Raw genomic sequence first — 25,208 nt, forward strand, 5'->3', positions numbered from 1 at the left:
ACCAAGCTTCCCAAGCCTAGTAGGGTCAGGCAAGGGGGCTTGGCCGGAGTTCGAGTGTAAGGCTCGGCAGGACGTTCGACCTTACCTCGGCAGGGAGACCAAGCTTCCCAAGCCTAGTAGGAGAGTCAGGCAAGGGGGCTTGGCCGGAGTTCGAGTGTAAGGCTCGGCAGGACGTTCGACCTTACCTCGGCAGGGAGACCAAGCTTCCCAAGCCTAGTAGGAGAGTCAGGCAAGGGGGCTTGGCCGGAGTTCGAGTGTAAGGCTCGGCAGGACGTTCGACCTTACCTCGGCAGGGAGACCAAGCTTCCCAAGCCTAGTAGGAGAGTCAGGCAAGGGGACTTGGCCGGAGTTCGAGTGTAAGGCTCGGCAGGACGTTCGACCTTACCTCGGCAGGGAGACCAAGCTTCCCAAGCCTAGTAGGGTCAGGCAAGGGGGCTTGGCCGGAGTTCGAGTGTAAGGCTCGGCAGGACATTCGACCTTACCTCGGCAGGGAGACCAAGCTTCCCAAGCCTAGTAGGAGAGTCAGGCAAGGGGGCTTGGCCGGAGTTCGAGTGTAAGGCTCGGCAGGACGTTCGACCTTACCTCGGCAGGGAGACCAAGCTTCCCAAGCCTAGTAGGAGAGTCAGGCAAGGGGGCTTGGCCGGAGTTCGAGTGTAAGGCTCGGCAGGACGTTCGACCTTACCTCGGCAGGGAGACCAAGCTTCCCAAGCCTAGTAGGAGAGTCAGGCAAGGGGACTTGGCCGGAGTTCGAGTGTAAGGCTCGGCAGGACGTTCGACCTTACCTTGGCAGGGAGACCAAGCTTCCCAAGCCTAGTAGGGTCAGGCAAGGGGGCTTGGCCGGAGTTCGAGTGTAAGGCTCGGCAGGACATTCGACCTTACCTCGGCAGGGAGACCAAGCTTCCCAAGCCTAGTAGGAGAGTCAGGCAAGGGGGCTTGGCCGGAGTTCGAGTGTAAGGCTCGGCAGGACGTTCGACCTTACCTTGGCAGGGAGACCAAGCTTCCCAAGCTAGTAGGGTCAGGCAAGGGGGCTTGGCCGGAGTTCGAGTGTAAGGCTCGGCAGGACGTTCGACCTTACCTCGGCAGGGAGACCAAGCTTCCCAAGCCTTGGCCGGAGTTCGAGTGTAAGGCTCGGCAGGACGTTCGAGGCAGGGAGACCAAGCTTCCCAGCCTAGTAGGAGAGTCAGGCAAGGGGGCTTGGCCGGAGTTCGAGTGTAAGGCTCGGCAGGACGTTCGACCTTACCTCGGCAGGGAGACCAAGCTTCCCAAGCCTAGTAGGGTCAGGCAAGGGGGCTTGGCCGGAGTTCGAGTGTAAGGCTCGGCAGGACGTTCGACCTTACCTCGGCAGGGAGACCAAGCTTCCCAAGCCTAGTAGGAGAGTCAGGCAAGGGGACTTGGCCGGAGTTCGAGTGTAAGGCTCGGCAGGACGTTCGACCTTACCTCGGCAGGGAGACCAAGCTTCCCAAGCCTAGTAGGGTCAGGCAAGGGGGCTTGGCCGGAGTTCGAGTGTAAGGCTCGGCAGGACGTTCGACCTTACCTCGGCAGGGAGACCAAGCTTCCCAAGCCTAGTAGGAGAGTCAGGCAAGGGGGCTTGGCCGGAGTTCGAGTGTAAGGCTCGGCAGGACGTTCGACCTTACCTCGGCAGGGAGACCAAGCTTCCCAAGCCTAGTAGGGTCAGGCAAGGGGGCTTGGCCGGAGTTCGAGTGTAAGGCTCGGCAGGACGTTCGACCTTACCTTGGCAGGGAGACCAAGCTTCCCAAGCCTAGTAAGAAGGTTAGGCAAAAGGCCAAGTAAGAGTTTGGGCAGGACTTAACAGGGGTACAAGGCTAGAAAGTCCATCAAGGAGTTCAAAACTTAATCCAAAGAGAAAAAGTACAGAAGACAATAGATGAGAGTGTGACTAGTGATTGTCCTGGCCAAGAGACAATGTAAAGTGCCAAGAGGGGAATTTAGTTAAAAGAGATTAAGTTTAGTCAAGTGATTCAAAATACGAAGTTGGGAAAGGTCAGATGAGCTTTAGCTGCCTGTCAGTATATTCCATTTTAGATAGAAGCACCCTATTTTTTTTAGTTTTGAGGCCTGAAATTGGGAAGAGGTTATAGCAAAGGAGCAAATCCTTCCAAAGCAAAGAGAATTCCCCCTAACAGCCCCTTGATATAGAACAACTATCTCATGCAGCTTGCTGGCTGGAGAATTTTATAAATAATGAGACTGTGTGAATATGCAAGTTACAAAAAAAATTAGAGAGGAAAACAAAGGGAATAGAGAGGGGGAGACTAGAAAAATAAAGGAATGGGACCCCCTCGATTGCCTGTCCCCTTCTGCTCCTGTTACTTCCCCAACAGTTTCCCCAGTTGGTCCTTCAGCCCCTCCTATTGAGTCCCTGATTCCTTTCACCCGTTTTCCCACCTCTGTTTCATCGCCCCTTCCCTTAGTTTCCTCAACCATCTCCCCAACTCCCTCTTCCCCTTCTCCAGCTGGAGTTTCCTTGCCTCCTCCCACCTGGGAGCTGAGGCCACCTTTCATCGCCCCTTCCCTTAGTTTCCTCAACCATCTCCCCAACTCCCTCTTCCCCTTCTCCAGCTGGAGTTTCCTTGCCTCCTCCCACCTGGGAGCTGAGGCCACCTTTGCCCAGGGTTGGTTCATCACCTGGCATGCCCCCTGGCCTCCAGTGTCTGTCTCCACTACTATTTCCCTGCCTGGTGTCTTAGAAAAAGGGCTGTATGGTGGCACCCAATCCAAAGCACCAAGGGTGGAGGGGCTCTTTCCCGTTAGAGGGGTTCCTGTGGGTAGAGCAGCTGGGGGAGTTAGGTTTGTGGATGCACCTTTGGCAGTTTCCAAAGTCCGGGGGATTTGGGAAAGAGCTAAGAAATTTAGTGGAAGACCCCGTTGGAATATCTAGCCAGTTGGACCAATTTCTAGGGCTGAGTATTTGTACCTGGGGAGACCTGAGCTATTCTAAGCATTCTGTTCTTTCTGAGAAAGGTCCAGATGATCCGAGCGGCAGGGGTGAAGATATGGGAAAGAGAGGGTGGATTGGGGCCCCAGGGAACCAGGGGATGCCCTTGGTGGACCCCAACTGGAGTCCCAGCCAACAAGAAGATAGGCAAAACATGAGAGACTATAGGGCCCTCATGATAAGAGGGATCAAAGAGTACCCATAGGGGAAGCAACACGAAATTGGCCTTTGATGGTACTCAGGAGAAGGATGAGACCCCAGCAATTTGGCTTAACCAACTAAAACGAAATTTCCAGTTATATTCACATATAGACCCAGATAGCCCAGAGGGTCAAGTCCTCTTAAAGGTCTAGTTTGCCACCAAATCCTGACCCGATATTAGACAAAACCCAGAAAAGATAGAGGACTGGCAAGCAAAGAACATCAATGAGTTGCTCAAAGAAGCCCTAAGAATGTATTTAAGTGGGAAAGTAATCGCAGCAGCAGCAGCTATCCTGATAAAAGAAGCCCAAAAATTGACTCTGCAAGGGAAAATTAAAGTCCACACCCCCCATGATCTCAAAACAGTGCTAAGCCAAAAAGCTCAGCAATGGTTGACTGACTCTAGAATATTGAGGTATGAGATCATCTTAATGAACACAGGGGACTTAGAGTTAGTCACCTCCAAATGTCTAAACCCTGCACAATTTCTTACCGGAGAACCCCTAGCAGATCTAGAACATGATTGTGTTGAACTCATAAATCTACAGACCAAAGTGAGAGAGGATTTAGAAGATGTACCCTTGCCATACGGGAGATCCCTTTTTTATAGATGGGTCCTCAAGAGTAGTAGGAGGGAAAAGAGCCTCAGGATATGCTGTCATAGATGGGGAGGACATGAAAGTCACGGAAAAAGGGAAACTGCCCTCGAACTGGTCAGCCCAGTGTTGTGAAGTCTATGCTTTGAAAAGAGGACTAGATCTGTTAAAGGGAGATCAAGGAACTATTTACACAGACTCGCAATATGCGTTTGGGATCATCCATACCTTTGGAAAAATTTGGGAGGAACGTGGCTACTTAAACTCAAAAGGGAAGAACCTAGTACATGAGAAACTGATAAAACTAGTATTAGAATCCTTACAAAAGCCCGCAGAGATAGCTGTGGTGCATATAAACGGACATCAGAAAGGACACACACGTGAAGAAAAGGGAAACCGATTAGCAGATCAGATCGCTAAAGAAGCAGCCTTAGACCCAAGAAACCCAGTAAAAGCCTTTAAAATAGAAGTAGGACCAAGTAGAGAAAGAAAAAAAGAAGAGCCGAGATTCAGTGAAAAATAATTAAAAACAATAAAAGAGCTAGAATTACATCAAGGGAAACAAGGAGAATGGTTAACTCCTGATGGGCGTAGGTTCCTAAATAAAGCCCTAGCTCGAAGGGTGCTAGTAGAGTTACACGAATTAACCCACTGGGGAATCCAAGGTTTGTGCGACCACTTTTTACGGGAAAATTTATGCCTTGGAGTTTATGATCTGGCAAAAGCAGTCACAAGAGGGTGTGCGATTTGCCTGAAAACTGACCAAAAGGTAATGAGAAAAATTGCGTATGGGGGAGGAAAAATTGCTTTGAGACCTTTTCAAAACATACAAGTAGATTTCACTGAAATGCCCTCTGTGCAGGGGTACAAACATTTACTAGTGATCGTAGATCATCTCACTCACTGGGTGGAGGCCTTCCCAACCAGAAAAGAAACTGCGCAGGAAGTTGCAAGAATAATCCTAGAAAACATCATACCACGATACGGGCTGGTCAATAACATTGACTCGGACCGAGGTCCACATTTTGTTGCTCAAACTTTGCATCAAGTAACAAAAGCCCTGGGGATAAGGTGGAGATTACACACCCCATGGCATCCTCAGAGCTCTGGAAGAGTAGAAAGGATGAATAGAACCCTTAAAAATGTGTTAACTAAATTAATTGAAGAAACAAAAATGAATTGGCTCAGGTGTTTACCTCTCGCTCTCTTGCGCATCAGAACCAGACCTCGGTCCGACATGAGGGTCTCTCCGTATGAAATGATGTTTGGACTCCCTTTTTTAATCACCCCTTTCAGTACAGCAGATTATCTGGAAGGGGAGGCAGCAACCCAGAAATATCTAGAGGTCATAGGAAAACCCCTAGAAGGCCTCAGGAAGAAGGGGTATCTTCCCCAAACCTCCTCTCTAGACACCAATGCGCACAACATCAGTCCTGGGGATTGGGTGTTGATAAAGTCCTGGAACACTACCACTCCATTAACCCCCAAATTCGAAGGACCTTTCCAGGTACTACTCACCACACACACTGCAGTGCGGACCCAAGAAAAAGGCTGGACCCATGTCACCAGAGTCAAAGGACCAGTGCCACCCCCGGATGCCGGACCAGACCCAACAGCGTCACCCGCCTCCTCTTGTGCATGGACAGTAATTAAGAAACCAGAGGACCTAAAATTAACTTTAAGGAAGACTTGCTAGAGACTGATATACAGTAAGGTGTTAAGAACTGTTTCTGAGTTAAAGTACCATAGAAAAGGTTTAAGTACTTGGTAATTGTTTAATAAGACTAAGTGTCCTTTAGCCAAAGGAGTTACAACTTGGTTTCTAAAGAACACTAGAATTACCCTCAGGCCTGAGTAAAAGCATACAAATGCCAAAAGAAGTTAGCCCTCAAAAGACTGTAAGTTGATGCGGGCTTAAGCCCGATCAAAGAAGTAGAGGAGGGATTTGTTATGAACAGTTTCCAGGTGTTCCCCAGAGACGCGGGCAGGGCTTTCCTAGTTCCCATGGCAACACTAAAAGAAAACTACTAACTCTAGCCAAGTACCGATATTGAAATGCTAATTAGCCAATTGCTCTGTTTGTTTTCTCTAAACTACCTGGCCTCCCACCCCTCCACGCTGCCATTCTGGGACTAACATGCAAATAAAAACCCCTTAGGATCATGGGAGTATTTTTAGGAGATAAAAATGAATATAAATCAAAAACTGAACACAATAGAGGAGTCTAGATAAATGCCCTAGCTGAGGAAGAGGGAAACACATCCCCTGACTGGCTTTTAACCGTCGCCATCACCTAAGAAGGAACATACTATATTAGGCTCTGAGAAGCAGGGCGATAGACAGACAGAGAGCCCTGGTGCTGCCACCACGGAAGGAGCGGGGACAGCTGTTGTTCTGGACTTCAGCAACAGACTCTGCACGCCACGCCTCCTCATCCTCGGGCCACCGGTGTGCCACAAGGAAGGAGAAAGGACAGCTGCTGCTCGGGACTCCAGTGACCGGCTCTGCGCGCCTCCTTCCTTCCGGCTGCCTGGGAAAGCTACAACCGCGGGGGCGAGCTCTGCGTCGAGCCCCCTGCCTAGCTGATCTTTTTAATAAAGAGCTGAACATTAATAAAGGCATTAGCCCTGTTCATTTCAATAACTACCCCAGGTTGTGGAGTCTATTTGTTTATTCCGCATATCGCTTCAGTTGGCGACCACGAAGGGACTGCTCTGCTCACCCGCGGGTCCGGTTGGGAGCAGACACCCTCAGGCGCCGCGGGGCTTTTTCCCGGAGGGACTCTGCGCCTCGGCTGTACACTGCGGGGAGCAGACCACGGCCCGTCGACTAGCGGTTGAAGGCGGTATGTATTAATTTCTTTTCTTAAGGTTGGCACTGATAAGTCGCAAAAAGACGTTTTTGCGCGCAGGTTTGCCCAGGGGCTTGCAAGCAGACCGCCACCGGGGGAGAGGCCGGCGGCGGGAAGACCTCCCCAGCTGATAGCGCGGCTCGGGGAGGGCGAAATCGCGATTTCAGTGTGTTGTGTGTGTCCCGATTGCAGTGTGGTGTGTCCCGATTGCAGTGTAGTGTGTCTGCTACGTCCGGACGTGCGTGCTTGTGCGTGTGTGTGTGTGTGTGAGTGGAACGGCAGAGCGCGGTGCGACGTTGCTAAGAGACAGAGACGCGGCGCAGCGGTGCTAGAGAGCGCATGCGCGGGGTAGCTTTCAGCCCACACTACCTGATAGTGCGGGTAGTGCGCATGCGCGGGGCGGCTAGAAGCCACTCTACCTGATAGAGCGGGTGAGGCGCATGTGTGGCACGGGTTGTCCCTGGTGAGCGGGGGCAGCGCGGCATGGGGCTTAAGTCGGGGCTTGCAAAGGTACTTTAGGCGCGGCCTAGCTGATAGCGCAGCGGGCGTGTGGGCACAAGCCGCGGTTTGAGGAGCTGCTTTGAACAACCGCTAGCTGATAGCGCAGCTAGTGGGAGCGTGGTACAAGCTGGGAGTTACAAGCACCGCTTACAAGCATCGCTGGTTGGTAAAGGGCTTGCAAAAGTAGCCAGCGGACCCGGCTGGGCTAAGAGTTAAGTGTTTGTTGTGCGATAGCACTGCCCTTTAGTGTTAAAAGCTGTCACTGGGAGGTCCTTTGCATTACGGGGTTTGCTGTTTGGTTCTCGTTACAAGTGAGAGGCAATCTGCCCACAGTGGCTACAGGACTCCAAGCCCGGGCCGAGAGAGCCCGGCCTCCCAGACAGGCTCTCCACAGGTGGTTTCAGCTTGAACGAAGTCAGTCTCTTCATCCATCAGGGGACTGGGTAGTCATAGAGCGGGAGGACGGAAGGAGAGACAGAATATTCTTGGGAGGGATATACCAAAGTTCAACAAGTTGCTATCTAGCCTTTGACTGGGAATAACCGCCAGTTAGAACGGGCGCTTAGGAACCCCTTGAGGTGGGGTTCGTGTGTGGATTGACAACCTTTTACTAGAAGCCAGACTGGCACACAGCTTGGGTCCTCCTCTGATGCTTGAAGTATCAGAAGAGGTGTTATTATATTTCATATAGGAGGAGATCCACGTGTCGTGCATGTGCCCCTGAATTACCGAGATACTATAGCCCAGGGGTTGAACAAGCAAGGTGTGAAATAGTGAATTTGATTTGTGGGAAAAGCTACCTAGTCCCTGAAACCTGGGACGTGTTTAAAGAAGATTGGGAAAGGATAAAGGGATGGCACAGCCTTAGTAGTAAAAGGAAAAAAAAACAAGGAATTGTTTTTCTCCTTTTTCCTCCCTAGTGGTTTGGATTGAACCCTTAGGGTTCGTAAATTTATATAGGACTGGGCAAACAACAAATTAACAACAGTTGGTGGTTATCATTCATTTGACTATAATTATTTAAAAAAAAAAAAAAAAGGTTTTCTTTTCCTTTTATCTGTGGCTCATATTTGAACACTCAGAATTGAATAACTTAAGTTTGCTCCAAAAGACATAATGGGAGCAAAACAGAGTAAAGAAGTACCCAAGGCCAGCCCACTAGGGTGTGTCTTAGCACACTGGAAGGAAATAGCAGGAAAAGGGGGCGTAGAAAATAAAAAAAGTTTAATCAAATATTGCTCCCATTGGTGGCCACTCTATCGCCTAGAGGAGGGGGCCAGATGGCCTCCTACAGGAACATTGGAATATAATACCTTGTTACAGCTAATGTTATTTCTGTGGAGGGAAGGGAAATGGGAGGAGGTTTCTTATTGTGATATGTTCTTCTCCCTCCGAAATAATCCTGATTGGCAAAGAAACTGTAGCATCAAGGCCCCCTCTGACCCCCTCGTTCTGGCCCTTGAAAAAGAAAATAGAAGCAAAATGGGAGAACTTAAACGGTGCTGCTCAGCCTGTAGCATAAGACAGAGGTGCACCAGAACAGATAAAATCTATCGCACAGCACTAGAAGAACAAGAACAAGATCTAGGCAACCTATTTAGCCCTCACTTGGGAGAGCAGGGGAGGAGGGGTGGGGACTTGGGAAGGACATCGGCACCACCTATCCCACCTGCACCTCCTATCCCACCTATCCCACCTATCCCACCTGCACCTCCCATCCCACCTATCCCACCTATCCCACCTATCCCACCTGCACCTTCCATTCCACCTATTCCACCTATCCCACCTGCACCTCCCATTCCACCTATTCCACCTTTTCCTGCTACTACTTCTACTCCTACTCCCTCTCCTCCTTCGGAGAAGGCACCTGCTCTAATCCCTCCAAGCAGCCCAATTGCATCTCAAACCAGAGGGCAAATATTACAGGCCCCTCTACGGGAAACAGTAATACCAGGTGGGGAAAAGATATTAGTTAAGGTGCCCTTCTCCACCCTTGACTTAGAAGCGTGGGAAAGGGTTGCAGGAGATTACCGAAATGACCCTGTAAACACTGCTAGACGTCTACGATACATTATGAAGCAGCATAACCCAGACTGGGGTGATATTAAATTGTTATTAGACACATTCACCGAAACAGAAAAACAGTTGGTTTTAAAAACTGCAGAAGATCTAGTGGCAGACCACTTTAGACAACAACAAGTGGACCTAAGGGAACATTTTCCACTTCAGGACCCAGGCTGGAATCCGAACCAACCAGAAGAAAGACAGAAGCTAAATAAGTATCAAGAGTGGATTATATTGGGAGTAGAAAGAGCAATGCCTAAAACGATAAATTGGTCAGCCTTATATGCTATTAAACAGGAACCCTCGGAATCCCCCACAGAATTCCTAGACCGTCTGAGAAACGCAATGCGACCCTATACACCATTGGACCCTGCATCTGAAGTGGGGATACAACAACTAATTAATCTATTTTTGGGACAGTCCACAGGAGACATTAGGCGCAAACTCCAAAAAATCCGAGAAGGAGATGCACGGAATTTAGAAACTTTACTGGGGGAGGCTTGGAGGGTCTTCAGCAACAGGGAAGAAGGGTATAAACGAGGGATGAAAAACTTGATAACAATAGTGCAGGAGGAGCGGAGGGAAAAGCGTGAAAGCAAGCAGGGGCCATCCAAGCAAGGCCCTCCTCAATTAGGCAGAAATCAATGTGCAAACTGTAGGAAACAGGGCCATTGGAGGAAGGACTGTCCAGAACAGAAACAGAATGGTCGAGGGAATCAAAGGAGGGGGGTGGTTGCCCATGTGCAGGAGGATTAGAGGGGACCGGAGGAGACTACCCCAGCAGACCCTCTGGTTGTAAATCTGAAGCTGGGGGAAATGGAAAAAGAAGTAAAATTCCTAGTCGATACTGGGGCAACGTACTCAGTTCTAAATACAGCTCTGATGCCCATAGGTAGGGGATGATTATGCTATAGTTACAGGGGCGACTGGCCAAACTGAAAAGGCATTTTTCTTTAAGCCACTGAAATATAAACTGGGGAAGAAGTGGGGGATTCACAAATTTCTATATATGCCCAATTCCCCTGAGCCACTTTTGGGCAGAGATTTCCTGAGACAATTACAAGCAACTATTACATTTAAAAATGGGGAGATGACTCTGGAGGTAAATGATCAAAAGTATGTAGAAGTATTGAGTTTGATATTAACCACCAGTGAAGTCATGAGAGAAACTGAAATTGATGAAGAGATAATGAATCAGGTATTTCCTGGAGTATGGGCCTCTGATGTACCAGGGAAAGCAAAAAACGCTCCCCCTATACAGATCAGGCTAAAAGAGGGAAAGCAACCTGTCAGGGTTAAACAGTATCCCTTGAGGAGGGAGGATAGGGAAGGGATTAGCCCAGTAATTGAGAACTTCTTGCGTCTTGGATTATTAAAAGAATGTCAATCTGATTTTAATACCCCTATCCTACCAGTTCGTAAACCTGATGGGTCATACCGGTTAGTACAGGATCTGCGAGCCGTGAACAAGGTAACTGAAGATCTGTATCCTGTGGTGGCCAATCCCTACACGTTATTAACTTGCTTAACACCCGAGCTAACTTGGTTTACCGTTTTAGATTTAAAAGATGCCTTCTTTTGCCTTCCTATCCACGAAGCCAGCCAGAAAATTTTTGCATTTGAATGGGAAAATCCTAAGAGCGGGCAAAGAACTCAACTGACATGGACCAGACTCCCACAAGGATTCAAAAACTCACCCACTTTGTTTGGAGAACAACTTGCAAAAGAATTAGAGACCTGGGAATCCCCTCCAGAGGAAGGGAAGTTGCTACAGTACGTAGATGACATCCTGATAGCCACACGGAAAAGGGAAGCATGCATGGCCTGGACGATAAGCCTCTTGAACTTTTTGGGGCTCCAAGGGTACCGGGTATCAAAGAAAAAGGCCCAAGTAGTAAAACAGAAAGTAACTTATCTGGGTTACGAAGTCAGTGCTGGACAATGTACCTTGGGCCAAAGCCGGAAGGAGGCAATATGCCAGACCCCAAAACCTCAGACTGTAAAGGAACTACGAACTTTTCTGGGGATGACAGGGTGGTGCAAGTTATGGATCTATAACTATGGACTGTTTGTTAAGCCCTTATACGAACTGATTGCAACTGAAAAGCAGGAACATCCAATGGACAAAGGAAGCTACGCAAGCTTTCAACCAGCTGAAAAAAGCCCTCATGTCAGCTCCAGCCCTGGGATTGCCGGACGTGAGTAAGCCTTTCCTTTTATTCTCCCATGAGAAGCAAGGAATCGCCTTGGGAATACTAGCACAGGACCTCGGCCCATATCGGAGAGCAGTGGCTTACTTCTCTAAGCAATTGGATACAGCAGCTAAAGGGTAGCCTGGGTGCCTCAGAGCTGTTGCAGCAGTCGTACTGAACATCCAAGAGGCATGCAAATTCACCCTAGGCCAGAAAATGACTGTGCTAGTGTCTCACACAGTGTCTGCAGTGCTGGAGGTAAAAGGTGGGCATTGGCTTTCCCCACAACGGTTCCTGAGATACCAAGCTATCATAGTGGAGCAAGATGATGTAGTGACTAACATTGTCAATCCAGCCTCCTTCCTCAGTAGAAACCAAGGGGAACCAGTGGAACATGATTGCCTGGAGACCATTGAAGCCACCTACTCCAGCCGCCCTGACTTGAAGGACACCCCTCTCGAGAATGCAGAAGTCTGGTTACTGATGGAAGCAGTTATATCATCAGTGGAAAACGGCACGCCGGGTACGCAATTACTACGTGCAAGGAAGTAATAGAATCTGGGCCCCTACCAACGAATACCTCTGCGCAGAAGGCCGAGATAATTGCTCTTACTCGGGCCCTAGAATTGGCAAGAGGGAAAGAAATAAACATATACACGGACTCAAAGTATGCATTTGGAGTAGTGCATGCTCACGGAGCCATTTGGAAAGAGAGAGGACTGCTGAACTCTCAAGGGAAAAATATTAAACATGCATCAGAAGTACTGCGACTTCTAGAAGCAGTCCAGTTGCCAGAGAAGGTAGCGATCATGCACATTAAGGCACATCAGAAGATAAACTCAGAATTGGAAGAAGGAAACGAGCTGGCGGATAGGGAAGCAAAAGAAGCAGCAAGAATTGAGGTAATAACTGAGGCAGCCCTGATTCCAGATGGGCAAATTTCCCCTGAAGGTAAGCCAAGATACAACAAACTAGAAAAAAATTAATCTATGAGCAAAAAGGAGACTATAACCAAGAGGGATGGGCCACCATAGAAGGAAAATTAGTTATACCCTCCTATTTATTATGGTCCCTAATAAGGGAAGAACACCAGAAAACCCATTGGGGTATTGATGCTCTATATAAATATCTAAGTGAAAGGATCATAGCTAGACATTTACGAGCAACTATTACCCAAGTGACTCGACAATGTGACCTTTGCCTCCAGACCAACCCCAAAAATATTCCCAAACCAAAACTTGGCCAGATTGGGAAGGGTCATGGGCTGGGGCAGCAATGGCAGATTGATTTCACAGAATTACCAAGAAAAGGGGGGTATAAGTTTTTACTGGTGCTAACAGATACCTTTTCAGGATAGCCAGAAGCATTCCCCACCAGGACTTCCAAAGCTCGGGAAGTAACTAAGGTATTAGTACAAGAAATCATACCACGCTTTGGAGTCCCGACCACAATCTCCTCAGACAGAGGACCACATTTTATCGCAAAATTGGTGCAACAAGTTAGCCAATATTTGGGTATAGACTGGGAACTTCACACCCCATATAACCCACAATCAAGTGGTCAGGTAGAGAAAATGAATCATTTGATCAAGCAACAAATTGTACGATTGGGACAAGAGGCTAATTTGCCATAGCCTCAATCCCTCCCATTAGCACTACCGCGAATCCGAACCAAACCCAAGACTAAAGAAAAGCTGAGTCCCTTTGAATTGCTTTATGAGAGACCATATGGGGTGCAGAAGGGGACGTCCACCCAAGACGTATCACTAACCTCTTATATGATTGCTCTAAATCAACAACTCAGAGCAATTGAAAAATATGTAGCCGGAACCCGAGGTACAGGACTTGATGCACCAGTACATGACATACAACCTGGAGACCATGTATATATTAAGTCTCTTACAGAGAAAGCCCTGGAACCACAATGGGAAGGACCGTACCAAGTGCTGCTTACTACCTTCACTGCAATCAAGATTAAAGAGCAAAACGCTTGGATCCACCACAGCCGTGTTAAGAAAGCTCCAGAAGCCACTTAGAGAATAACACCGGGTGACAGTGAACTGAAACTAAAACTTACCCGGACAAAATGAATGTATCAGGGTGGGTGGGGATTTTTGCTAAAGTGTTGCTTACAATCATAATTGTAATCCGAAGTTTAGAAAGTACTCCTAGACAGGACAATGCTGAATAGCCTTGGTCCCAAGCCTTTACTCAATACACCGGATCCATGGGGAAATCCTCCGATTTAAAAGGTTTAAATCTAACAACTCTAGTCATGCGCAGTAACCGAATATATAAAAAGCAGGAGTGGCAGAAACAGAAGTTGTGGTCACTTCAAAGGACCATAGGGGAAGTAATTAAGATAGGGTGTCGAGTGGTTAATGGGACCACCTATAGTAAAGCAACCCATATCAGTGTGAATAAACGCCAGAAGATTTGCAATCGTCCAAATGAATTAGACTGTTGGTACAACTTCACATTAAGACAAACTGTTAATGTAGTTTGCCTCTGGGCCCGTGACACTATAGGGCTGTCTTTCAAATTTATGATAAGCGCTATAGCCAAGCCCGTTACAACCCCACCCAGCATGCAAACACAAACCCAAAATATACCATTTAAGCTTGAACCTAAAGTTTATGAAATTGGCCCATATGTTATTAGAAATACGGGTAAGCAAAAACTGTTATTTAACCCAGAATGGTCCCTTAAACGCATCGAACTATTGATGCAAACTAATATCTCAACAGTTCAGCCAGCCTGCTCTCCCTTCCTGAGGTCATCCTTCGAGGGATGGGCAAAATGGCTGCAAAAACAAGTACACTTCAAAGACAGAATGCGAAGGGATCTAACCGGGATGTTAGGGACCGGGTTAGGGGTTCTGAATGGGATCGACTCCGAAATATTAATGAACAAATTAGCAGTAGCCACTAGCGATCTGATAAAATTAAAACAGCCTTTACAATCATCTCTATTAGCATTGGGAAATAGTCAGTGGCAAGTCTCAAGAGTGATGCCAAGATGGAGAAAAATTGAAGATCAAGACCATAGCTTACTAGTAGATGCATTAAAGGGGGCACGGGATAACATATCTTTAGCCCTTAGCTGTATCCAAACGCAGTTATGGATACAGTCAACAGCCGCATTAATCATAAGAGAAGGGAGTGAAGGGGTGTTTCCAACTGAAGTACGAAAGGCTGTCTGGGACAGTGCTACAGACTTTGAGAGAAACTTCCAATCTTGGTGGACCATGGTAAATTTTACCTATAATCCCACCACTAACACAGCTACTGCCTTTGTGCTCACTATACGTAATGCCACGGTTCACACTATTCACCCCATTGTTGCCTTAGGGCTAAGTCATGAGAAGTCGGTATTATACCCCTCAGAACATAGGGTATGGGCTTGGAAAATCCAAGGGAAATGGCAAACCGTTAACTTAGAGCCTTGCATCGCTCAAGAACAACAGGGATTCATCTGTGAGAATAATCTGATTAGTGCTCAAGACATATGCCTTGACACTGACCAAGGCATATGCCACTTTGAGATCCACCCAGACACCAGAGAACAAACTGTACTAGTGTATATAGGTGATGGTTGTGTATGTTTAAGGACTGTATGTGATGTCATAGAAGTTGATGAGAACAAGGTCCCCCTAACTGTTAAGAATCATTCCAATTTTTGTATCTGCAACTTTATTAAAGTTACCAGGTGTGACTTTGTGTACTCAGCACCAGTCGTGTCCCACCAGTTAATCAGGTCAAACTACACGACATACAACTAATTACTACCCACACCCATTGGAATGAATTTAAATCTAGTAAAACAACTAATGAAACATCAAGATCTAATCAAAATTGTAGAAGAGATTCAAAAGAATGGGCAGAAAACTCTAGTAACTGTCCATCATGACATAACCGAAATAAACAGAGTCCTGCAAAGAGTAAAACAAGATACAAGCCATAACTGGTGGGATGCACTATTCGGATGGTCACCAACTGCAACTGGGATCATGAACACTTTATGTCACCCCATTATAATTCTATTAATTTTAGTTACTGTAAGTTTAATAATGTCAATTTTAACACTCATGTGAAATTGGAGGATGTTAAAACGCATGGCCATTCTGACCTCACTCTCTAGAACTCATGGAATCTTACTGAAAGAGAACTGTTATGATGGTAGATTAGAATTTAAATCAAGACCCCTGTAGTAAAAGAATTTACTATATTTTAAGAAAAGGGGGGACTGAAACAGAGATTTTTAGAGTTAAGTTAACAAAATGAATTAAGCATTTATAATTTAGCTTGTAGAGTTATGTGTTGAATTTTTAACCTTTTACTTAAGAAACCTCTGCCTGGTACAAAGGGCATAGGAAAATGCAAATTTCTGAAGCTTCTTGCATAAAGAACAATACCAGAAGAAGCAAAGAACCCAGATAAAGAAGCTCCTCTGTCTCCAAGCCTATCAAGACTGACAGACGTACTCAGATAAGCACCAAGGGACCAAAAGCGCATGCACAGAGAGGAAAAGTTCAAAAGTTCAATCATGAGGAAGACCACAATCTTCAGCCTCAGGACCACCAAGAGACCCCCGTACGACCACCACAGCAAACCACGCATGCCCAGAAGAGCATGGACTTACTTAGCATGAGAGGCGAGGACAGGCGGGGCAAGGGGTTGAATATGCATGAAAAAGTTGTGCAATGTATTGCATATGGAACGTCTTTAAGAATAAAAGTGTGGGTCAGACTGAGGCTCGGGGCACAAGTTTTGGAGAGCGATCTCACTTGTGCCGGGCGCTGACATACATACCCACTTCATAACTACCCCAGGTTGTGGAGTCTATTTGTTTATTCCGCGTATCGCTTCATGATGATGATTTTTTGGAGTTTCTTGAATATGCAGACAGTCGTGTTTTCTTCGGGGATCTGGCTTTTTCCCTGAATACAGAGGCTTGGAGATCCCTGTATTTCCTCATCAGGCAAAGCATCGTGCGAGATCTCTGGGCGTTTCGATACATGAAAGTTTATTTAGAGCTTCTTCCGATAGTCCAGAAATGGACCCCTTTTCCGATAATCCAGTCTTTGCTGCAGGTGCCCCCCCGCGAAAAGGCGGGGGGGCAGAGCCTTTGTCCGTGGCTCAGAAGTTTTCTTCTGCTTCTGCGCAGAGAGAGCATCCTCCACCACCACCTCCTCCTCCTCCTGCAGCGTGTGAGCCCCGCCTCCACGTCCATTCGGAGGGTGCGGGGCCGCTCCCGGCGGAGGCGGAGACGCCGCTCCGCCCGCCGGTTTCCCCGCCTGCAGCCGTGCCTCCGCCTCCTCCTGCCCATTCGGAGCTGGGAGACACACCCGCCGCTGAGAGCCAGCCTGAAGCCACCTCGGCAGGGGCGGAGACGCCGCCTGCGCCGGCTCCCGCGCCGGCCCCTGCCTCGGAATTGTCAGCCACGCCTCCGGCACCGCCCGTCATCGCTCCCGCGGCGGCGGCTGCGCCCCCTGCACCAGCGGCCGATCCCTCCACAGCGGTCGGTTCCGCCGCGCCGGTGGTCCCGCTCGCCGGCTCGGAGCCTGTTCCTGATGCGAGCTGTGATGATATAGAAGACCCCCAGCCTGCGGCGCCGGCCGAGGACCTCCCCGCGCCGTCTCCGCCGCCGACATCGGCTGTGATGCGCGCCTCGCCGCCCGCACCGGCCCCCGCGCCGGCCCCGCTGGTCCCGGCTGCCCCGCCGCCTCCCGCGGCTTTCGCCGGGTCGCCAGGCGCTGCCAACAGCAACAGCAGCGAGCAGCAGCAGCCCGGGGCCGCGGTGGAGCGGACCCCGCCGTCTCCAATCAGCCCGGGGTCCCCTCCCAGCCTGTTCTCTGCTGCTGGCGCTCCTCGGCAGCTCCTTGCAGCTGCCGCGAAAGTGAAAGTTATGAAGTTTAGTGCCTTTCTGGGGAACAGTGTTTTTCTTGGTCCAATTCTTGCTTGGGTGGGGGATTCTCGCCGGAGCTCGAGGCCCCTCGCCCCTCCCGCTCACGTTTGGGGGGCGGGGGGGATGAGTTCTGGGAATGCTGCCGCTGGTCTTGTGCCCGGAGAGCGTGGGGGTGCTGCCGCCAGGGTTCAGAGAGCTGCGTGCCGGCCCAACCGTGCCGCAGGTCCTGAGAATCAACATTTCTGTGGGAAAAACACCTTCTCTGCTGAGCCCTGGGGCAGTTCTTGTGCCATGCCCTCGTTTGAGGGGCGGGGCCAACCGCGTCCTGAGAGGCTGTGGCTGCGGCCACGGCCAGGCGCGGTGCGGGATGAACACAATGCTAGAAGACTTGCCGTGACACTGGCCGCATGGTGGGGGCGGGCTGTGAAGATGAAGATCCCGCCCCGCCGGTCGGGCTGGGACCGATTGGTCCAGCCCCCGGCCGGAGGGCCCCGTGTGCCCCCACGGCCGGGTTTGGGATCTTGGCTCCGCCCGCATGGACCGGGGCCGCCAGCTGCGCAGGGTCTTAAAGCCTGCTATTTGCTGGGCATTCTGATTCCGAGATTAAAAAAAAAAAAAAAAAAAAAAAAAGATTTAAGATTAATTAAATAGAGGTGGTTGAAAAGACAAAAAAAAAGAAAAAAAGTGGTTGATTTAAGAGTTTTGGCCATGGCATTTCAGAGATTTTTTCAGTTTTTTTTTAATTTGGTGATGATTTTTTGCACAAGAAAGGTATGTTTGCATGGTTGACGATCAGCCCAGAGTTGGTTTTATCAGTTGTTGCAGTCTCTGGGATGACATTCAGTGTTTTGGTATTAAATAATTATATGATGTCACATTTGGTTTTTGTTTATGGGTTTTTAATTGCTGTTTGGACTTTGAAATTTGAGCATTCTTTTAATTGTTGTTTGGGTTTTTATGTTGTAAGTTTTGTTTTAGAGATTTGATAGATGGTTTGCAGGTAAAGGATCTCATTGAACATTCCACATCAGCATTTGATTTGGCTTTTGACTGATAACTAGCAAATTGATAAGGGGACCTCTTGAGATGTGTTTGCTCTCTTTTGCAGGACCCTGCAGAAGAATTGCAGGTGCAGTTTTTTTATTTTATTTTTTTAATTTATACTAAAACGGTGATATGTGGCAAGCACATTTCTCTCTCTCTCAGGATTTTTTATTGAGGTGCACAGAGAGAAATGAAAGAGAAAACAATTTCTATTTCTGCTCCTTGTTTTTCTCTTGTGGAATGTGTTTAGAGAATTGTTTACCCAGAGTGAGCGCTTGGTTGGACCATGGTGGATTGTTTGGGCCTGATGGCCAATCGGATCCACCTGTGTCTGGACTCTGGCGAACAGGGTCACGAGTTGTGAGGAGTGAGATATGAGAGTTAGAGAAAGTAGCATGTAGTATTTAGTATCCTCTTTTATATAGCATATTAATGTATTATAACATAATTATAATAAAGCAATCATTCAGCCTTCTGAAATGGAATTAGACATCATCATTCTTCCCATTGGGTTCGCCGACATCTACAACAGTGCTATCTACTATAGAGAGGCTGAACAAACCTATATATGTTTTTAATTTCTTAAATAATTCTGTTATGGAGCAGGTACCAGCAATTTTCAGACATTTCAGCACTAAAAGTCAAGCAAAGCTCAAGGAAAGGCCACCAATCTTCATCAAGGATCCAGAGCCAGGACAAATTTCAGGACCCCAGCCTCTTGTGACTTGGGGGAGGGGGTTTGCATGCATTTCTACAGATGCAGGTCTTCGATGGGTCCCTGCAAAGAATGTCAAGCCACAGGTACAGCTGATCCAAGAGCAGCAGGAGATGCCAGAAAAAGAAAACACAGACAACTGAGTGACAGCTGGAATGCAGAGACTGTGTTTTCTAAATTCGCACTAGTTAAAATTGTTTAAAAAAATAGTTTGCACTGAAAAAGTTCTGTAAGTTATTATTGTTGTGTTAAAAAGTTATTAACTTACCTCTAAATCATATGTTAAAAATGTTTTAAAGTTCTATATGTTTAAATCATATATAGCCAGAAACTTGAAGTTTGCCTGGGAAAACACTTCACCAAAGTTAAGATAGAAGAATAACTCACAAGCAATAAAAATTATAATCAAATTTAAAAATTATTAGCATAACTACAAATTGTCAACAAGGGTGAGACTTTTTCAGATCACGTTCCTTTCTCCTCTTTCCTTTATATATATATAGAAAGGGTGAGATATAGGAATGTGCCTCTGTTGACATAGTGACGGAATTATCCTTTGTCTCCTTAAAAAGGCAAAAAGCCCAGAAGTTTCTCTCCTCGATTTGGTTAAAAGACACCTCATAGGACCTTGGAGACTTCACCTCAAACCTAGGGCTACCCAATTGGACAGCAGCCAAAAAGTCCTGCCTAAGCAACTCCCTAGAAAAAGAACAAAATAAGTAAATCGCTTTTGTGAAGTGTTTTAGCAGGAGCAAACCTCTTGCCCTGGCTCGGTTTTTCTCTGTAAAGAGCTTTTTTATTTTGCCTTTTATTAGAACATTTTTGTTTCCAACACTGTCACAGGAGCCATCCTGCTACTTTTATGCCACCTGAGGTAGCTGAGCTATCAAGGGTATAATGTTTGTCTCTGAGAGCTTATAAGACCTGGCTCGATTAGACAAAACATTAGATGCCATGGGGTATGTAATTCCCATTTTATTCCCAAGGCTTGCATTATTTGCTGTAAGAGTCTTGACGTAAAATGTGTTCTGTTATCTGAGTCTATTCTATTAACTATTCCATACCTGGGAATAATTTGTTCTAAAAGGGTTTTACACACCACACTAGCTGTAGTGCTGACAGTGGGAACAGCTTCTACCTAATGAGTTAAATGGTCTATTACTACTAATAAAAACTTCCACCTCTGCACTTGGGGAAGTTCAGTAAAGTCCACTTGGATACTTTGAAACGGTCGCAGAGCTAACCCGCGGCTTCCTAATGTTGTTTTTCTCATTACCTTTTGAATCAGGGACTCATAAATTCTGGGAGGCTGAACAGGAAAAACGCAGATCCGCACCAATGTGGTGAAACGTACGTTCTCCGTTTATTGTTTGTAAGATGGTAGTTTATATACACTTCAATATAGTTTACAATCATGAACACACTCTCATTGGCAAGCAAACATTGTTTATCTTTGTCTTAAAGTGGCTGGAGTTTCACACTGCAGACCTATACTAATTCACACCCAGAAAGCTCAATTACACTGTGGTTACCTGTTGCTTTTCGTTCTTTTCTCCTCTCTCCGACTTCCTTGTTTTCGCCCGGTTACTGTTTCCCGGAGCGCTGGCCAGGCGCTTCCGGGAGCCGCCGGAGAGAGAGAGAGGCAACAAACACCTTTGTGGGTTCGTTTGATACGGACAGAGCTGTTTAGAGAGCGCGAGCAAGACCGTGATAAAGAGACTCAAGAGATTGGACACTTGTTGTGCAGTCCAAAGTAGGTTGTATTTGCCCGATCGCCGCACGTACAAGTGACCCCGATCTGGGGTCCAGACAAAGGTTTTATAGGAAAAATAAGAGATAAGGTGAAACCAATAAAACAATGCCCAGTGTGAATACATTATAGGTAAAATCCAATGGGAATAACTCCAGGGGGAAGGATGAATACACGTAAAATTACAGAATAGAAACTCCAGCTTTAGGTTTAGGAAACAGAAACTCCCATCTCAAATTCACAAAGCCCTTTTGCTCCGTTTGCGTAGCTGCACACTGCCACATCTCCCTCTTTTTTGTTTAATAAAATGAACGGAGCTTTGGGGGAAGGAGAAACTGCGGCTATCAAACTGCAGTGTTGTTTTGTTTTCCATCTTCCCACCATTCTCCTCCTGTGGTGGCAGCAGCAACTACAACAGGTGCGGAGGCTGCAAACTTGGAGGAAGCAATGCTAAAAATGATTCGCTTGAGAATCCCAAATGTTATCAAAACTAAAAAGATTGCAACTACAAAATAACAAATGTCCTTTAGAAGGGACAACACCCACCCAGAAAGATCCCAGCCCTTAAACATGCCCTTGAACCAGTCCTCATTCTCCCGCTTCACGCTGCCAATGAGGTTTCTCATCTCCTGGATGAATGATTGATCACTTTGGCCTTTTGATGACAAGTTAAAGCAACACAATCCCTCAAATTCTTTGCATCCATGCCCATGTGCCAACAGCAGGAAATCGATAGCTGCCCTGTTTTGCAGGGTGGCTTTCCTGGTAATTTCTTCGTCTGCAAGCAGGTCACTCAAGGCTGCTGATGTTAAACTTGCCTGCTTCATCACCCAGCATTCCAAATTGCCTAATTCACTCAATGCTTTGGCTGCCACTACCCATGGTAGGAACACAGAGACGGCAACCCTTTTCGATTTTGCCCAATGGTAAATTTCAGCGTCACAATGTTCATCAAATTGACTTGCACTCCGTTTAGTAATTTTTGTTTCACCTTTTGTTTGCCCGATTGGAATTTGAGTCATGTTGGGGGAAGCAAGGGAAAGACGCCCCAGAGTGCATGGACCTCCAACCAGACGAGAAGGGATTCCTGGATATGCTCTATCCCCACAGATGAAAAACATTCCCTTTTCCAGCTTGCGGGGATAGAAATCCGTGGTGCTAGGGACCTCTAAAACAGCAACAGCTGTGCACCACTGGCTTGCTCTGAATTCCATCTTGTATTGTCTGACCTGTGCATATCGTTTTATTTCTTTATCTGGTGAAAAATTAAATTGAACGCAAAATTCAGCTTTTGTGGAGCCTAGTAGTTCTAATTCCTGGGGCTCCCCATCAGCAGCGGGCAAGTCTAGAACAAACTTTTGCCACAGGAGCAGAGGATTCTGAACAGGTATTTTAACACGTTCTACAACATCCTTGTGCTTGTAGAACTCTGCCCAGATATTCGGGGAATTGTTTTCATTCAACTCAGTTTGCAAATGGATCAAAGACTTTGGAAATTCTTGCCCCTTGCTTGGAATCCCTACCAGGCATGTGGACATTGAATTTTCTGCTGAGGCAGTGGCTAAACACAGGTGTTCTTGTTTCAAGGCTTGGGCAAGGGCGACCCACACATTTTTTCGTGGCTGAGGGACGATCCATGCATCCCCTGTGGACAGGTAGAAGGTCATTTTCTGGAGCCAAACGAGGAGCAGGAATGTAGAAATTGACATCCTGCTAATCTGAAAGAAAAATGAAACCATACGAAAAGGTAAACTAATTATAAAAATTCTGCCAGTATAAAGGAAAAACAGGAATTAGGGTTCTCCTCCTCCCTTGCGGCGTTTCCTGTTTGACGACACTGCGTCATCTGTGGGGTCTCCAACAACCCCCTGACCTACCCCATTTGTATCATCACGCAGGGTAGGTCTGCGCTCCCCAATTAGTTTTTTTGCTGGTTGGAGAATTCTCCCCCCCCTCCCTTCCCCCCTGAGGAGGCGCTGTCCCCCGAAAGGGGCACTGGCTGGTGAAATGGCCTTCCTCATTGCAGTAATAACACCTGCGTCTGGGAGGAGGAGAACTCGATGCTGGAGTTTCTGGGGTTGCTGATGTCGGAGCAACCACTTTTCCCTGAGGATTTTCCACTAAGTCCTTTGCCATCAGGGTGGCTTTTTTTGTGCACTCCTCGATGAGCCGATCCAGCGTAGGTGGAGGTGACGCTGGAAGAGCCATGATGACTCGCCGACAGGCATCATTTGCATTTGTGGTGACAATTTCAAATGTGAGTTCGTCTCGTGCTTCTTGCCCTTCCACCTTTTTCTCGACTGTGTCTCTCAGTCAATCAACAAAATCCATGAATGGCTCTGAAACAGATTGCTTGAGAGCAATATAAGGTATTATAGGTTCTTTTGAGGGCATACTAAGAAATGCCCGTTCTGCTGCGTCTTTTTTGAGATCTAACACTGGTTTTGGAATCCCTGCTGCCTGTTTTTGGGCTTGATTCCAGTCTTTTTCACCTACAAGATGTTCGAGGGTGATCTCATCATCCTCTATATCTGTTGCATAATCGTGACTCTGCAAAATTTCTGGAAGAAGGTCTCCTGCAAACCTTCTCCAATTTCTTTCCCACATTCTGTATTCTGATGGAGGGAGCAAGCAACTGAACAAGCGCTTTAAATCAGTGGGAACTAAGGTGTTAGAATTGAAAGTTGCTTTTAACATGCTCTTGAAAAACTCGCTTTTTTGCCCAAATTCACGTTTTGTTTTGCAGAGTTCCTTTATGCTTTCGTATGAAAGTGGTTCCCATCTGGGGTTTTGCCCTCTCGCGTTGTACAACACTGTCGCGAGAAACAAGGAGTTTGAATCTCTGCCTGCTTTCTGTTTCCCAGCTTCGGCCTCCCCACCTTTCCCGTCGCCATGGGAACCAGAGGCCGGGGCTTGGGAAACAGGAGGAGGGGGGGCAGGGTCCAGAGGCTCGGGGGTGGAGGTTTGTGTGGGACTGGCTGAGGTTGGTGATGCCGTGTGGAGCGGGGCGGGATTGGGTTGTGCAACCTCGAGGGGTGGAGCTGAAGGAACTACCTGGAGGGGCGGTGCTGTGGGCGGAGGCCTGCAGTAGCATTTTGGAGGGGTTTGGTCTGCCGCAAGAGAGGAGGAGGAGGGGTCAGGACAAAGGGAAGGAGGGTCAGGGACTGGTGTGTGGGGGGGTACCTGGGAAGGAGGAGTTCCCGCCGCGCTTCTTTGTCCATCTTGTGATGAGACAAAGACCCCCGCCACGTGGCCGCCGCCATCTTGTGGCGGTTCGTCCCGTGGGGGGTGAGGGAAGGGGTTAGAAGGATTACAGAAGTTTTGGGAACAGCCACAACTGTGAAAAGAATCGGAAGGAAATTTAGGAACAAAAGTTTCAACAGAGCGATTAGCATTTTCAGACTGTGGGAGTCGGGGAGACGGGGGAACTAAATCAGATGGACTCTTTTCAGTTTCCCGCGTTTCCCGACTGTCTGCACCCTCTTTAACAATGTCATAAACTAACAAAAAGATCCTCATGAAACCCTTTTTCACTGAAGGATCCCCCTTCTTGGTGCCTTCTGTTAAAACTGTGCCAACCCCCTTCCAAAAAACCTTCTGCCTCACATCCTGAGCTGAGATGTTTGGAAACTTTAAAGTCAACCACTTTATAAACTTTTTCACAAAACTTTTAGAAAAACTTTCTCCTGACTCTGTCAGGGTTAATTTTACTTGGTAATAAATCTCTTTTTGCTGTTTGGACAACTTCCCACCCATGTTGCCCACCAGCAAGCCTCACCCGCCTGCTGCTGAAAAAACAGAGAAAAAAAAACTAAAAAAGTCTAAAACCCGACGGCGGCTACCCCACACGCAGTGCGCTTGCGTGCCCTCTCCCTCCGCGGGAACAGGGGTTGCCTCCACCCAGATCCACTAACCGGGGCCTTCCCGCATTAGTATAGAATCTTACCGATCCATCGACCCTTAGAAAACAAAAAACAACAGCGGTTCCCGGTCTGAAGATGTCTTCTGGGGTGTGCAGAAACTGCGTCTTCGGTCCGCTGGAAACCCGGAAGCCGGCAGGAGCCAGAGGAGTTTCTCAGTGGCGATAGGTCTGCGGAGCTGAGCGGAGGGAGCGGAAGCCCCCTCGGACTCGCTGTGGTCCAATCGGCTTTTCCCGCCGGGCGGACTCTGGCGGCTCAATGGTGGTGGCGCCAGCAGCCGTGTCTCCCGCGTCTGGAAAAGCCCCAAACCGGAGCGCTATCTGCCGCGCTAAGAAAACAGTTCCCGCATCAAAGCCACACATTCGGGTGCCACTTGTTACTTTTCGTTCTTTTCTCCTCTCTCTGACTTCCTTGTTTTCGCCCAATTACCGTTTCCCGGAGTGCTGGCCAGGCGCTTCCGGGAGCCGCCGGAGAGAGAGAGAGGCAACAAACACCTTTGTGGGTTCGTTTGA

At 47.7% G+C, this 25,208-nt stretch overlaps 1 long non-coding RNA gene across 2 annotated transcripts; it reads right to left on the minus strand.

The window, feature by feature from the left end:
• Positions 1-22,284: 22,284 nt before the first annotated feature.
• On the minus strand, positions 22,285-24,792 carry LOC128782843 (uncharacterized). Of its 2 annotated transcripts, none has more exons than XR_008428898.1 (3): positions 24,723-24,792; positions 23,960-24,113; positions 22,285-22,494 (listed from the first exon to the last, which is right to left on the minus strand). It is a non-coding gene; the product is annotated as an uncharacterized LOC128782843 (long non-coding RNA). The 2 variants fall into 2 exon arrangements; XR_008428899.1 differs by lacking the exon at positions 22,285-22,494 and adding an exon at positions 23,042-23,128.
• Between the last annotated feature and the right edge of the window lie 416 nt (positions 24,793-25,208).

This window comes from Vidua chalybeata, assembly GCF_026979565.1.
Source record: "Vidua chalybeata isolate OUT-0048 chromosome W unlocalized genomic scaffold, bVidCha1 merged haplotype SUPER_W_unloc_1, whole genome shotgun sequence".
Lineage (NCBI taxonomy): Eukaryota > Metazoa > Chordata > Aves > Passeriformes > Viduidae > Vidua > Vidua chalybeata.